Below are 14,335 nucleotides of genomic sequence, written 5' to 3'. Positions count from 1 at the left end.
GAAAGAAATAAAAAGAAACAAAGAGATCATGTGAGTCTTATGGAGAGTAATGAGCTCACAGTTTTGGTCATCGTTGCAATTAATTGGAAGTAATAAAGAAAGAGAGGTCTTCACATATAAATATACTATATTGGACATCTTTTATGATTGTGAGCACTCATTAAAATATGACATGCTAAAGAGTTGACATTGGACAAGGAAGACAACGTAATGGGTTATGTTTTCTTACATCTGAGATGAATTATATTGTCTTGGATCTTCCAACATGATGAGCTTGCCTTTCCCCCTAATGCTAGCCAAATTCATTGCACCAAGTAGAGATACTACTTGTGCTTCCAAATACCCTTAAACCAGTCTTGCCATAAGAATCCACCATATCTACCTATGGATTGAGTAAGATCCATCAAGTAAGTTGTCATCGGTGCAAGCAATAAAAATTGCTCTCTAAATATGTATGACTTATTAGTGTGGGAGAAAATAAGCTTTATACGATCGTGTGATATGGAAATAATAAAAGTGAGAGACTACATAATAAAGGTCCATATCACAAGTGGCAATATAAAGTGATGTTATTTCGCATTAAGATTTTGTGCATCCAACCATAAAAGCGCATGACAACCTCTGCTTCCCTCTGTGAAGGGCCTATCTTTTACTTTTATGTCCTACATTGCATAAGAGTCATGGTGATCTTCAACCTTCCTTTTTACATTTTATCCTTTGGCAAGCACAATATCTTGGAAAGATCCTGGTATATATGGCTAATTGGATGTGAGTTTTCATGAACTATTACCGTTGACATTACCCTTGAGGTAAAACGTTGGGAGGCAAAACTATAAGCCCCTATCTTTCTCTGTGTCCGATTAAAACTCCATACCCATAAGTATTGCATGAGTGTCAACAATTGTGAAAGATTATATGATAGTTGAGTATGTGGACTTGCTCAAAAGCTCTTATACATTGACTCTTTCCAATGTTATGATAAATTGCAATTGCTTCAATGACTGAGATTGTAGTTCATTAGTTTTCAATGAAGTTTACGATTCATACTTGATATTGTGATTGAATTATTACTCTAGCATTAGAGATTATATGAAAAGAATTATATGAGTTGATGTTCTAAGAATGGTGATGATGCCCTCATGTCCGTATTTTATTTTTATCGACACCTCTATCTCTAAACATGTGGACATATTTTTCGATTTTGGCTTTTCGCTTGAGGACAAGCAAGGTCTAAGTTTGGGGCAGTTGATACGTCCATTTTGCATCATGCTTTTATATCGATATTTATTGCATTATGGGCTGTTATTACACATTATGTCACAATACTTATGCCTATTCTCTCTTATTTTACACGGTTTACATAAAGAGGGAGAATGCCGGCAACTGGGATTATGGGCTGGAAAAGGAGCAAATATTAGAGACCTATTCTGCACAGCTACAAAAGTCCTGTAACTTCACGGAAGATGTTTTCCAAATATATAAAAAAAAATACTGAGAGCAAGAACTTCACCAGGGGGGCCACAACCTGCCCACGAGGGTGGGGGCATGCCCTACCCCCTGGGCGCGCCCCCTACCTCGTGGGCCCCCTGGTGGCCCTCTGGTGGCCATCTTCTGCTATATGGAGTCTTTCGATGGGAAAAAAAATCATAAGCCATCTTCTTGGACGAAACTCCGCCACCACGAGGCAGAACCTTGGCGGAACCAATCTAGGGCTCTGGCGGAGCTGTTCTGCCGGGGAAACTTCCCTCCCAGAGGGGGAAATCATCGCCATCGTCATCACCAACGCTCCTCTCATCGGGAGAGGTAATCTCCATCAACATCTTCATCAGCACCATCTCCTCTCAAAACCCTAGTTCATCTCTTGTATCCAATTCTTGTCTCTAAGTCCGGGATTGGTGCTAGTAGGTTGCTAGCAGTGTTAATTACTCCTTGTAGTTGATGCTAGTTGGTTTAATTGGTGGAAGATCATATGTTCAGATCCTATATGCATATTAATACCCCTCTGATTATGAACATTTTTATGCTTTGTCAGTAGTTACTTTTGTTCCTGAGGACATGGGAGAAGTCTTGCTATTAGTAGTCATGTGAATTTGGTATTCGTTCGATATTTTGATGAGATGTATGTTGTCTCTCCTCTAGTGGTGTTATGTGAATGTCGACTACATGACACTTCACCATTGTTTGGGCCTAGAGGAAGGCATTGGGAAGTAATAAGTAGATGATGGGTTGCTAGAGTGACAGAAGCTTAAACCCTAGTTTATGCGTTGCTTCGTAAGGGGCTGATTCGGATCCATATGTTTCATGCTATGGTTAGGTTACCTTAATACTTTTGTTGTAGTTGCGGATGCTTGCAATAGAGGTTAATCATAAGTGGGATGCTTGTCCAAGTTAGGGCATCACCCAAGCACCGGTCCACCCACATACCAAATTATCAAAGTACCGAACGCAAATCATATGAACGTGATGAAACCTAGCTTGACGATGTTCCCATGTGTCCTCGGGAGCGCTTTACATCATATAAGAGTTTGTCCAGGCTTGTCCTTTGCTACAAAAAGGATTGGGCCACATTGCTGCACCTTATTTACTTTTGTTACTTGTTGCTCGTTGCAAATTATCTTATCACAAAACTATCTGTTACCACTTATTTCAGTACTTGCAGAGAATACCTTGCTGGAAACAGCTTATCATTTCCTTCCGCTCCTCGTTGGGTTCGACACTCTTACTTATCGAAAGGACTATGATAGATCCCCTATAGTTGTGGGTCATCATTCATCCGGATGAGCACCTCAGTAGAGAAAGCCGAAAACTGACTGTCATGATAAAGCGCGAGGCTGGTCAACCACTCGATGACTTAGCAGAATCTTCGGGATTCCTCCGCATTAACGAAGGGCCATTTCCCAGTCATGTATGTACGCGCCCCGTATTCGGACGAGCGCAGAAGTACCAGGGGCTATATAGTAGTCCCACCGTCAAACTCCTATAGCTAAGTGAAAGTGTTAAAGCAATATAGTTCGGTTGCCTCGTTCACTGTGCTACCACCTCCTTCATGGACCCAGACGTTGGATCAACTGTGAATACGCGTTTTTTGCGAACACCCCCGCATTATATGCGTGGGGGCTGAAGCCGACGACTGCAATCTTTCAGGTTATATACATATATACATAAACGGCTGCACAGGAGCCATCATAATACTTTCTGGCAAAAGTATAAACACAGCCTTTATAAATCAAATAAAACATTGTTTTTACAATGGGAATACATGTCACTAGAACATAATATTCTTCGAGCATTGCGCCTCTATCGAACGAGCGCCTTCAAGGACCTCTTGAAAGTAGTGCTTGGCAGCTACTCGGCCCACGGCCGAACCCTGTGGTGCAACAGTGGTGGCCTCCATCTCTACCCAGTATGTCTTGACACGGGCAAGTGCCATCCGCGCACCCTCTATGCACGCCGACCTCTTCATAGCGTCGATATGCGGCACAACACCAAGGAATTGTTGCACTAAACTAAAGTAACTATTCGGCCTTGGCCCTTCCGGCCACAGATGATCCACAACAGACCTCATGGCAAGTCCGGACAACCTATGGAGCTCAGCCCACTCGGCCATTCGCTCATTCAACAGCAGCGGACGCACTGGAGCATGGAACTGTGACCAGAACAACTTTTCCACTTCACGATCTTTTTGATCCTTGAAGAACTCGGCCGCATCAGCAGCACTTGCTGCCAAATCCATGTATGCGTCTGCAGAACTCCATAGTTGATCAAGAGGAGCATACTTCGGATCTCCGAACTTAGTCTGCAACAAAAAGGGCTTCCCAGCTGCAATATCTGCAGCTTGACGCAGCTCCTCCTTCGTCGCTCTGATTTTGGAGCGGGCTTCCTTGGCTGCTACCATGGCCTTCTCCAGGTCCGTCGCCTTCGCTCGGCTTTCTTTTTCAAGAAGCTGGTAACGGTCAGCGGCATCTTTCAACTCAACGGCCATCTTTGCTATTCTTTCCTTGCTATGGCAATGCGCGGCCTGTTCGGCCCTCGGCTCTTCGACCGCCTTTAGAGCGACCGCATCGCTATTCCTTGCTTGTTCCTTGGCCCGTGCAAGTTCCGCCCGAAGGGTCTCCACGATGGCAGCTCCATCTGCAGTCACAACATATTAAAGATACTGTCATCATGCTCCTCTTACTATGTGTTTATCACCGGAGAAATCACTTACCCTATGCCTTGTCAAGCCACTTGTTGACAAGCACGATGTCGGCATCTGCCGCATCAAGCTGCCGCTTTAGCTCGGCAAACTCATCAGTCCGGCTAGCCACCGGACCTTCAGCCACCTGAACATAAAGGCGGTCTGGTTATTACCTGGGAATATGATCCTCTATTTGCCGCCATTTTCAATGACAACCAGAGTCTCAGGGGCTACTATCTGCATAGGGCACACCTAACTTGTGCGGTACTGTAAAAAACATACACTATTTCACGTACCGCAAAGCCTTTTAGCAGACTCATAAAAGCTTCATGCAACCCACTTTCGATGGATGAAATCCTTTCAATCACCGTACCCATTAGCGTACGATGCGCTTCTGAGATGGCCGCTTGCTCTAGAAGATCCTTCAGTGCGTCCAACCGCACACCGTACGGTTCCAGACTCTTTCTGTTGCTCTCTTTAGGAGACGAATACTGAGGACTTTGGGTGGCCAAAGGATTACCCTCTGGCCTTGGAGGATCAGGAGAAACCCTCCGCGATGACACCTCAGGGTCGCCCGCCTCATGAGGCGGGGTGGCAGGGGGAGGTGTTTCGCTCTCCATCATCTTCGGAAGAAGATCCCCTGAAGACGAACTCTGTTGAGAAGGGCTACGATCCGAACTGCAAGATATATGCTTCGGTTATTATCTTCAGAAGTAATGTAAGATATTTTTACTATTAAGTACCTTTTCACTTGCAGCTCGATAGAGGGCTGATCCCCTTGCGGACACTGTGCGGCAAGGATACCCTCCGAGGTAGGACCCTCTGGCGAAGATTTCTTCCCCCATTTGGAAACCTCTGTTTCTGGGTCTTCAGAGGTGGTCCTCTTCCTTCCTTGGGGAGAGTGGATTTCAGATTCTTCTCCTTGGTTGTCCTCCTTCGTGGAGGCGCTAATTCCCCCGGTTCGGATGAATGATGTGTGAGGCCTGCTTTCAGCCTCTTTATTCCCCCCTTCATCTTCCCCTGAGGGCACCTGACAAGGCGCCGGCTCGAGCATTCTGTCTAGTACTGGATTGGCCAAGCCTTCGGGAAGGGGGGCCGAACACCTGATCATCTTCGCCTTTGTTATCTAGTCCTGGTCAAAGATCGACTTTTCATAATGATGTTATGATAAATAGAAAGACAGTGTGTTCGGCCATGGGATTATTTACTTGGGTATCGGGGCGATTACAGCTCAGACCCGCATCCTCGATGGTGTCCGGACACTGTATTTGGGGCCCGAAGAACAATTTGTACATCTCTTCGAGCGTCATGCCGAGGAAGTGCTGAATAGTTTGCGGCCCTTCTGGGTTGAATTCCCACATACGAAGGGGTCGACATTTGCAAGGCTGGACTCGACGAACTAGCATGACTTGCATTACCTTGACCAGGCTGACATCTCTCTCAAGGAGATCTCAGATGCGACTCTCAATATCGGCACATCATTCACTGGCCCCCAGTTCAGCCCCTTGTTGATCCATGACGTCAGTTGTGGTGGGGGGCCTGAGCGAAAGGCAGGGGCGGCTACCCACTTGGAACTCCGGGGAGCTGTGATATAGAACCACTCCCGCTGCCACAAGCTGGATACCTCTGGGAAGGAACCCTCTGGCCATGGAGCCTCAACGCTTTTGCTTATTACGGCACCTCCGCACTCTGCGTGCCGCCCCTCGATCATCTTCGGCTTCAGATTGAAGGTCTTGAGCCACAGGCCGAAGTGTGGGGTAATGCGGAGGAAGGCCTCACACACGACGATGAACGACGAGATGTGAAGGAGGGAATCAGGGCCAGATCATGGAAATCCAGCCCATAATAGAACATGAGCCCCCTAACAAAGGGATCCAGAGCAAGGCCTAGCCCTCGGAGGAAGTGAGAGATGAAAACAACACTCTCGTTGGGTTCGGGAGTGGGGATGACCTGCCCTCGGGCGGGCAGCCTGTGCGAGATTTCGGCGGTCAGATACCTGGCCTCTCTCAGTTTCTTGATGTCCTCCTCTGTGACAGAGGAAGGCATCCACCGACCTTGGAGGTTGGATCCGGACATGGTTGAAGGTCGGAAGCGCCTGACCTAAGCCTTGGGTGTTGGAACTCGAGGCGGGGGAAGGATTCGATTGAGCATGAGAGGGAAAAAAGGACATGCCTTGGCCTCTTTATAAAGAAGGAGAATATCAAGCGTCCTCCTCGTGACCGTTTGGGACTTGCCTAAAATCGAGGAGTCATACCAGCAAGCACGATTGGGTTACCCATGTTCCTATTGATGAGAATCTCGTAATAAGGGGGACACGATCTCTGCTTCAACAATACGTGTCGAGAAAACTGCCTCGCAATATGTGCAGAGCTGGTTGAGAAAATGGTTCGAATAATGACTGGGCCGTGGCGTGATGTCATGCTATCAAACGTGTCAGCAGATTAGGTCTGTGGAAATATTATTCTCTCTACGGTGGTATGTGGAACTTGTTTTATAGAGCCGGACACTATCCTTGTGTTCAAGATCTTCTATGGAGTACTCGGAGGAGGAACCCGCCGTGCAATGCCGAAGACAAATCTGCGCGCCAGACTCATCGTCATTGAAGCCTGGTTCAGGGGCTACTGAGTGAGTCCTGGATTAGCGGGTCTCCGGACAGCCGGACTATATCCTTTGGCCGGACTGTTGGACTATGAAGATACAAGATTGAAGACTTCGTCCCGTGTCCGGATGGGACTTTCCTTGGTGTGGACGGCAAGCTTGGCAATACAGATATGTAGATATCCTCCTTGTAACCGACTCTGTGTAACCCAAGCACCCTCTGGTGTCTATATAAACTGGAGGGTTTAGTCCGTAGGACAACAGACAATCATACCATAGGCTAGCTTCTAGGGTTCAGCCTCTACGATCTCATGGTAGATCAACTCTTGTAATACTCATATCACCAATATCAATCAAGTAAGACGTAGGGTATTACCTCCATTAAGAGGGCCCGAACCTGGGTAAACATCGTGTCCCTGCCTCCTCTTACCATCCGCCTTAGACGTGCAGTTCGGGACCACCTACCCAAGATCTGTCGGTTTTGACATCGATAGGGCCCGAATCTGGGTAAACATCGTGTCCCCTGTCTCCTGTTACCATCGATCCTTAGACGCACAGTTCGGGACCCCCTACCCGAGATCCGCCGGTTTTGACACCAACAATGCAAAGCAACGAGAGGGGAGAGTGTGTCTACGTACACTCGTAGACCGAAAGAGGAAGCGTTTAGTAACGCGGTTGATGTAGTTGAATGTCTTTGCGATCCAACTGATCAAGTACCGAACGCACGGTGTCGTGAAATTGTCACGGCAGATGTCCTAGCAGAAGGACTTAGTCGTGGAGCCATCGCAACTAGGTTAGCTTAAAGGTGTTAAACAAGACAAAGGACACAAGGAGTTTTATACTGGTTCGGCCCCTTGCGGTGAAGGTAAAGGCCTACTCCAGTTTGAGATGGTATTGCTTGGGTTTCGATTTCCAGGGAGCGAATACGCTTGACCTAGTTCTTGATCTCTTGTATCTTGTTCTGAACCGCCGCCGAGTCGTCCCTTTATATACACAGGTTGACGCCCAGTGGCTCATGGAGTATGGCCGGCACACAACGTGTCCGGCTCGGTGACTAACTACACATGCCTTACAATACAAGTCATACATATATGGCGGTTTACACATGTGGGCTTTAAGTCGTCTTTGGGCTTTGGGCCTTCAGTAATCCTGCTTCGTGAACCCCCATGTCGGTGTCAAAACCGGCGGATCTCGGGTAGGGGGTCCCGAACTGTGCGTCTAAGGCGGATGGTAACTGGAGGCAGGGGACACGATGTTTTACCTAGGTTCGGGCCCTCTTGATGGAGGTAAAACCCTACGTCCTGCTTGATTTATTCTTGATGATATGAGTATTACAAGAGTTGATCTACCACGATATCGGAGAGGCTAAACCCTAAAAGCTAGCCTATGGTATGATTGTATGTTGTCCTATAGACTAAAACCCTCTGGTTTATATAGACACTGGAGGGGGCTAGGGTTACACAAGGTCGGTTACAAAGGAGGAGATATACATATCCGTATTGCCTAGCTTGCCTTCCACGCCAAGTAGAGTCCCATCTGGACACGAGACGAAGTCTTCAATCTTGTATCTTCATAGTCCAACAGTCCGGCCAAAGGATACAGTCCGGCTGTTCGGAGACCCCCTAATCCAGGACTCCCTCAGTAGCCCTTGAACCAGGCTTCAATGACGATGAGTCCGACGCGCAGTGTTGTCTTCGGCATTGCAAGGCGGGTTCCTCCTCTGAATACACCAGGGAAGAATTTCAATACAAGGATAGTGTCTGACCCTGCAAAATAAGTTCCACATACCACCGTAGAGAGAATAATATTTCCACAAATTTATTCTGCTGACACATTTTGGCAACATGACATTATGCCATGGCCCGGTGATTATTCGAACCGTTTCCTTTAACTAGCCCTGCACATAACGCGAGGTAGTTCATTGACACGTCTTATCAAAGCAGAGATCGTGTCCCCCTTATTACGGGATTCTCATCAATACGGGCGTGGGTAACCCAACCGCGCCATCGATTACGATGCTTGGGGGATAAGCGAGTTTTACCAGGCTAGTGGGGGCGCACAGTTTCAGCCGCCCTTATAAAGGGATAAGGTTTAACCTTTTTCTACCCACGCCTTCTTCCTCCTTGCTCATCCATTCTTGCGCACTCGAGCTCCAACGCCCAAGTCCACATCCTTCTCCTCAACCTTCTCCAAACATGTCCGGAGCGGGAGGAAAGTGTATGGTGTCCTCCGTCACGGAGGGACACATCAAAAAGCTGCGCGGGGCCGGATACCTGGCCGTGAATATCGCGCATCGGCTGCCCGCTGCAGGGCAGATCGTCCCTGTTGGGGAACGTTGCAGAAAACAAAAAAATTTCCTATGGTTTCACCAAGATCCATCTATGAGTTCATCTAGCAACGAGTGATAAGATTGCATCTACATACCTTTGTAGATCACGCGCGGAAGCGTTCAAAGAACAGGGATGAGGAAGTCGTACTCGACGTGATCCAAATCACCGGAGATCCTAGCGCCGAACGGACGGCACCTCCGCGTTCAACACACGTACGGTCAGCGTGACGTCTCCTCCTTCTTGATCCAGCAAGGGGGAAGGAGAGGTTGAGGAAGATGGCTCCAGCAGCAGCACGACGGCGTGGTGGTGGTGGAGCAGCAGTACTCCGGTAGGGCTTCGCCAAGCTCGTGACGGAGGAGGAGATGTGTTGGGGAGGGGAGGGGCTGCGCCTTGGATGTGTCTTGCAGCCCTCCCCTCACCCCTCTATTTATAGGGGAAGGGGGGAAGGGGGCCGGCCCCCTCTAGATGAGATCTAGAGGGGGGGCGGCGGCAAAGGGGAGGGGGGCTTGCCCCACCAAGCAAGGGGGCGCCCCCCTTTAGGGTTTCCCCCAACCCTAGGCGCATGGGCCCTAGGGGGAGTGGCGCCCCAGCCCACTTTGGGCTGGATCCCTTCCTCATATAGCCCATAAGGCCCTCCGGGAGAGGTGGACCCCCGGAACCCCTCCGGTGGCCCCGATACAATACCGATATGCCCCCGAACCTTTCCGGTGACCGTATGACAACTTCCCATATATAATTCTTTACCTCCAGACTATTCCGGAACTCCTCGTGACGTCCGGGATCTCATTCGGGACTCCGAACAACTTTCGGGTTACTACATATACATATCTCTACAACCCTAGCGTCACCGAACCTTAAGTGTGTAGAACCTACGGGTTCGGGAGACATGCAGACATGACCGAGACGACTCTCCGGTCAATAACCAACATCGGGATCTGGATACCCATGTTGGCTCCCACATGCTCCTCGATGATCTCATCGGATGAACCACGATGTCGAGGACCTAATCAATCCCGTACTCAATTCCCTTTGTCAATCGGTACATTACTTGCCCGAGACTCGATCGTCGGTATCCCAATACCTTGTTTAGTCTCGTTATCGGCAAGTCACTTTACTCGTACCGTAATGCATGATCCCGTGATCAACCACTTGATCACATTGAGCTCATTATGATGATGCATTACCGAGTGGGCCCAGAGATACCTCTCCATCATACGGAGTGACAAATCCCAGTCTCGATTCGTGCCAACCCAACAGACACTTTCGGAGATACCTGTAATGTACCTTTATAGTCACCCAGTTACGTTGTGACGTTTGGCACACCCAAGGCACTCCTACGGTATCCGGGAGTTGCACAATCTCATGGTCTAAGGAAATGATACTTGACATCCAGAAAAGCTACAGCAAATGAACTACACGATCTTTGTGCTATGCTTAGGTTTGGGTCTTGTCCATCACATCATTCTCCTAATGATGTGATCCCGTTATCAATGACATCCCCATGTCCATAGCCAGGAAACCATGACTATCTGTTGATCAACGAGCTAGTCAACTAGAGGCTCACTAGGGACACATTATGGTTTATGTATTCACACATGTATTACGATTTCCGGACAATACAATTATAGCATGAATAATAGACAATTATCATGAACAAGGAAATATAATAATCATTTTATTATTGCCTCTAGGGCATATTTCAACAGTCTCCCACTTGCACTAGAGTCAATCATCTAGTTACATTGTGATGAATCGAACACCCATGGAATTCTGGTGTTGATAATGTTTTGCTCTAGGGAGAGGTTTAGTCAATGGATTTGCTACATTCAGGTCCGTATGTACTTTACAAATCTCTATGTCTCCATTTTGAACACTTTCACGAATGGAGTTGAAGCGACGCTTGATAAGCCTGGTCTTCCTGTGAAACCTGGGCTCCTTGGCAAGGGCAATAGCTCCAATGTTGTCACAGAAGAGAGTCATCGGGCCCGACGCATTGGGTATGACTCCTAGGTCGGTAATGAACTCCTTCACCCAGACTGCTTCGTGTGCTACCTCCGAGGCTGCCATGTACTCCGCTTCACATGTAGATCCCGCCACAACGCTTTGCTTGCAACTGCACCAGCTTACTGCCCCACCATTCAAAATATACACGTATCCGGTTTGTGACTTAGAGTCATCCAGATCTGTGCCGAAGCTAGCATCGACGTAACCCTTTACGACAAGCTCTTCGTCACCTCCATAAACGAGAAACATTTCCTTAGTCCTTTTCAGGTACTTCAGGATATTTTTAACCGCTGTCCAGTGTTCCATGCCGGGATTACTTTGGTACCTTCCTACCAAACTCACGGCAAGGTTTACATCAGGTCTGGTACACAACATAGCATACATGATAGACCCTATGGCCGAGGCATAGGGGACGACACTCATCTTTTCTCTATCTTCTGCCGTGGTCGGGCATTGAGCCAAGCTCAATCTCATACCTTGCAATACAGGCAAGAACCCCTTCTTTGACTGATCCATTTTGAACTTCTTCAATATCTTGTCAAGGTACGTACTCTGTGAAAGACCAATGAGGCGTCTCGATCTATCTCTATAGATCTTGATGCCTAATATATAAGCAGCTTCTCCAAGGTCCTTCATTGAAAAACACTTGTTCAAATAGGCCTTTATGCTTTCCAAGAATTCTATATCATTTCCCATCAACAGTATGTCATCCACATATAATATGAGAAATGCTACAGAGCTCCCACTCACTTTCTTGTAAATGCAGGCTTCTCCATAAGTCTGCATAAACCCAAACGCTTTGATCATCTCATCAAAGCGAATGTTCCAACTCCGAGATGCTTGCACCAGCCCATAAATCGAGCGTTGGAGCTTGCACACCTTGTCAGCATTCTTAGGATCGACAAAACCTTCCGGCTGCATCGTATACAGTTCTTCCTTAAGATAACCGTTAAGGAATGCCGTTTTGACGTCCATTTGCCATATCTCATAATCATAGTATGCGGCAATTGCTAACATGATTCAGACAGACTTCAGCTTTGCTACGGGAGAGAATGTCTCATCGTAGTCAACCCCTTGAACTTGTCGATAACCCTTAGCGACAAGCCTAGCTTTATAGATGGTCACATTACCATCTGCGTCTGTCTTCTTCTTAAAGATCCATTTATTTTCTATGGCTCGCCGATCATCAGGCAAGTCAGTCAAAGTCCATACTTCGTTTTCATACATGGATCCTATCTCGGATTTCATGGCTTCCAGCCATTTGTCGGAATCCGGGCCCGCCATCGCTTCTTCATAGTTCAAAGGTTCACCGTTGTCTAACAACATGATTTCCAAGACAGGGTTGCCGTACCACTCTGGTGCGGAACGTGTCCTTGTGGACCTTCGAAGTTCAGTAGGAGCTTGATCAGAAGTATCTTGATCATCATCATTAACTTCCTCTCTAATTGGTGCAGGCACCACAGGAACATTTTCCTGAGTTGCTCCACTTTCCGGTTCAAGAGGCAATACTTCATCAAGTTCTACTTTCCTCCCACTTACTTCTTTCGAGAGAAACTCTTTCTCTAGAAAGGATCCATTCTTGGCAACAAATATCTTGCCTTCGGATCTGAGGTAGAAGGTATACCCAATAGTTTCTTTAGGGTATCCTATGAAGACGCATTTTTCTGACTTGGGTTCGAGCTTTTCAAGTTGAAGTTTCTTGACATAAGCATCGCATCCCCAAACTTTTAGAAACGACAGCTTAGGCTTCTTCCCAAACCATAATTCTTACGGTGTCATCTCAACGGATTTCGACGGAGCCCTATTTAAAGTGAATGCGGCAGTCTCTAAAGCATAGCCCCAAAATGACAGCGGTAAATCGGTAAGAGACATCATAGATCGCACCATATCTAATAGAGTGCGATTACGACGTTCGGACACACCATTACGCTGAGGTGTTCCAGGCGACGTGAGTTGTGAAACTATTCCACATTTTCTTAAGTGTGTACCAAATTCGTGACTCAAGTATTCTCCTCCACGATCTGATCGCAAAAACTTGATTTTTCTGTCACGTTGATTCTCAACCTCACTCTGAAATTCCTTGAACTTTTCAAAGGTTTCAGGCTTGTGTTTCATTAAGTAGATATACCCATATCTACTCAAGTCATCAGTGAGGGTGAGAACATAACGATAGCCACCACGAGCCTCAACACTCATTGGACCGCACACATCAGTATGTATGATTTCCAATAGGTTGGTTGCTCGCTCCATTGTTCCTGAGAACGGAGTCTTGGTCATCTTACCCATGAGGCATGGTTCGCACGTGTCAAATGATTCGTAATCAAGAGACTCTAAAAGTCCATCTGTATGGAGCTTCTTCATGCGTTTGACACCTATGTGACCAAGGCGGCAGTGCCACAAGTATGTGGGACTATCATTATCAACCTTACATCTTTTGGCATTCACACTATGAATATGTGTAGCATTACGCTCGAGATTCATTAAGAATAAACCATTCACCATAGGAGCATGACCATAAAACATATCTCTCATATAAATAGAACAACCATTATTCTCGGATTTAAATGAGTAGCCATCTCGTATTAAACGAGATCCTGATACAATGTTCATGCTCAAACTTGGCACTAAATAACAATTATTGAGGTTCAAAACTAATCCCATAGGTAAATGTAGAGGTAGCGTGCCGACGGCGATCACATCGACCTTGGAACCATTCCCGACGCGCATCGTCACCTCGTCCTTCACCAATCTCCGCTTATTCCGCAGCTCCTGCTTTGAGTTACAAATGTGAGCAACTGCACCGGTATCAAATACCCAGGAGCTACTACAAGTATTGGTAAGGTACACATCAATTACATGTATATCACATATACCTTTCGTTTTGCCGGCCTTCTTGTCCGCTAAGTATTTGGGGCAGTTCCGCTTCCAGTGACCACTTCCCTTGCAATAAAAACACTCAGTCTCGGGCTTGGGTCCATTCTTTGGCTTCTTCCCGGCAGCTTGCTTACCGGGCGCGGCAACTCCTTTGCCGTCCTTCTTGAAGTTCTTCTTACCCTTGCCTTTCTTGAACTTAGTGGTTTTATTCACCATCAACACTTGATGGTCCTTTTTGACTTCTACCTCTACTGATTTCAGCATTGCAAATACTTCAGGAATGGTCTTTTCCATCCCCTGCATATTGAAGTTCATCACAAAGCTCTTTTAGCTTGGTGGAAGCGACTGGAGG

The sequence above is a fragment of the Triticum urartu genome, chromosome 3A, assembly GCF_056163025.1.
Source record: "Triticum urartu cultivar PI428250 chromosome 3A, HENAU_Tu73, whole genome shotgun sequence".
NCBI classification, from domain to species: domain Eukaryota; kingdom Viridiplantae; phylum Streptophyta; class Magnoliopsida; order Poales; family Poaceae; genus Triticum; species Triticum urartu.
The sequence above is the reverse complement of the archived record's forward strand: the minus strand, read 5'-3'. Positions refer to the sequence as shown.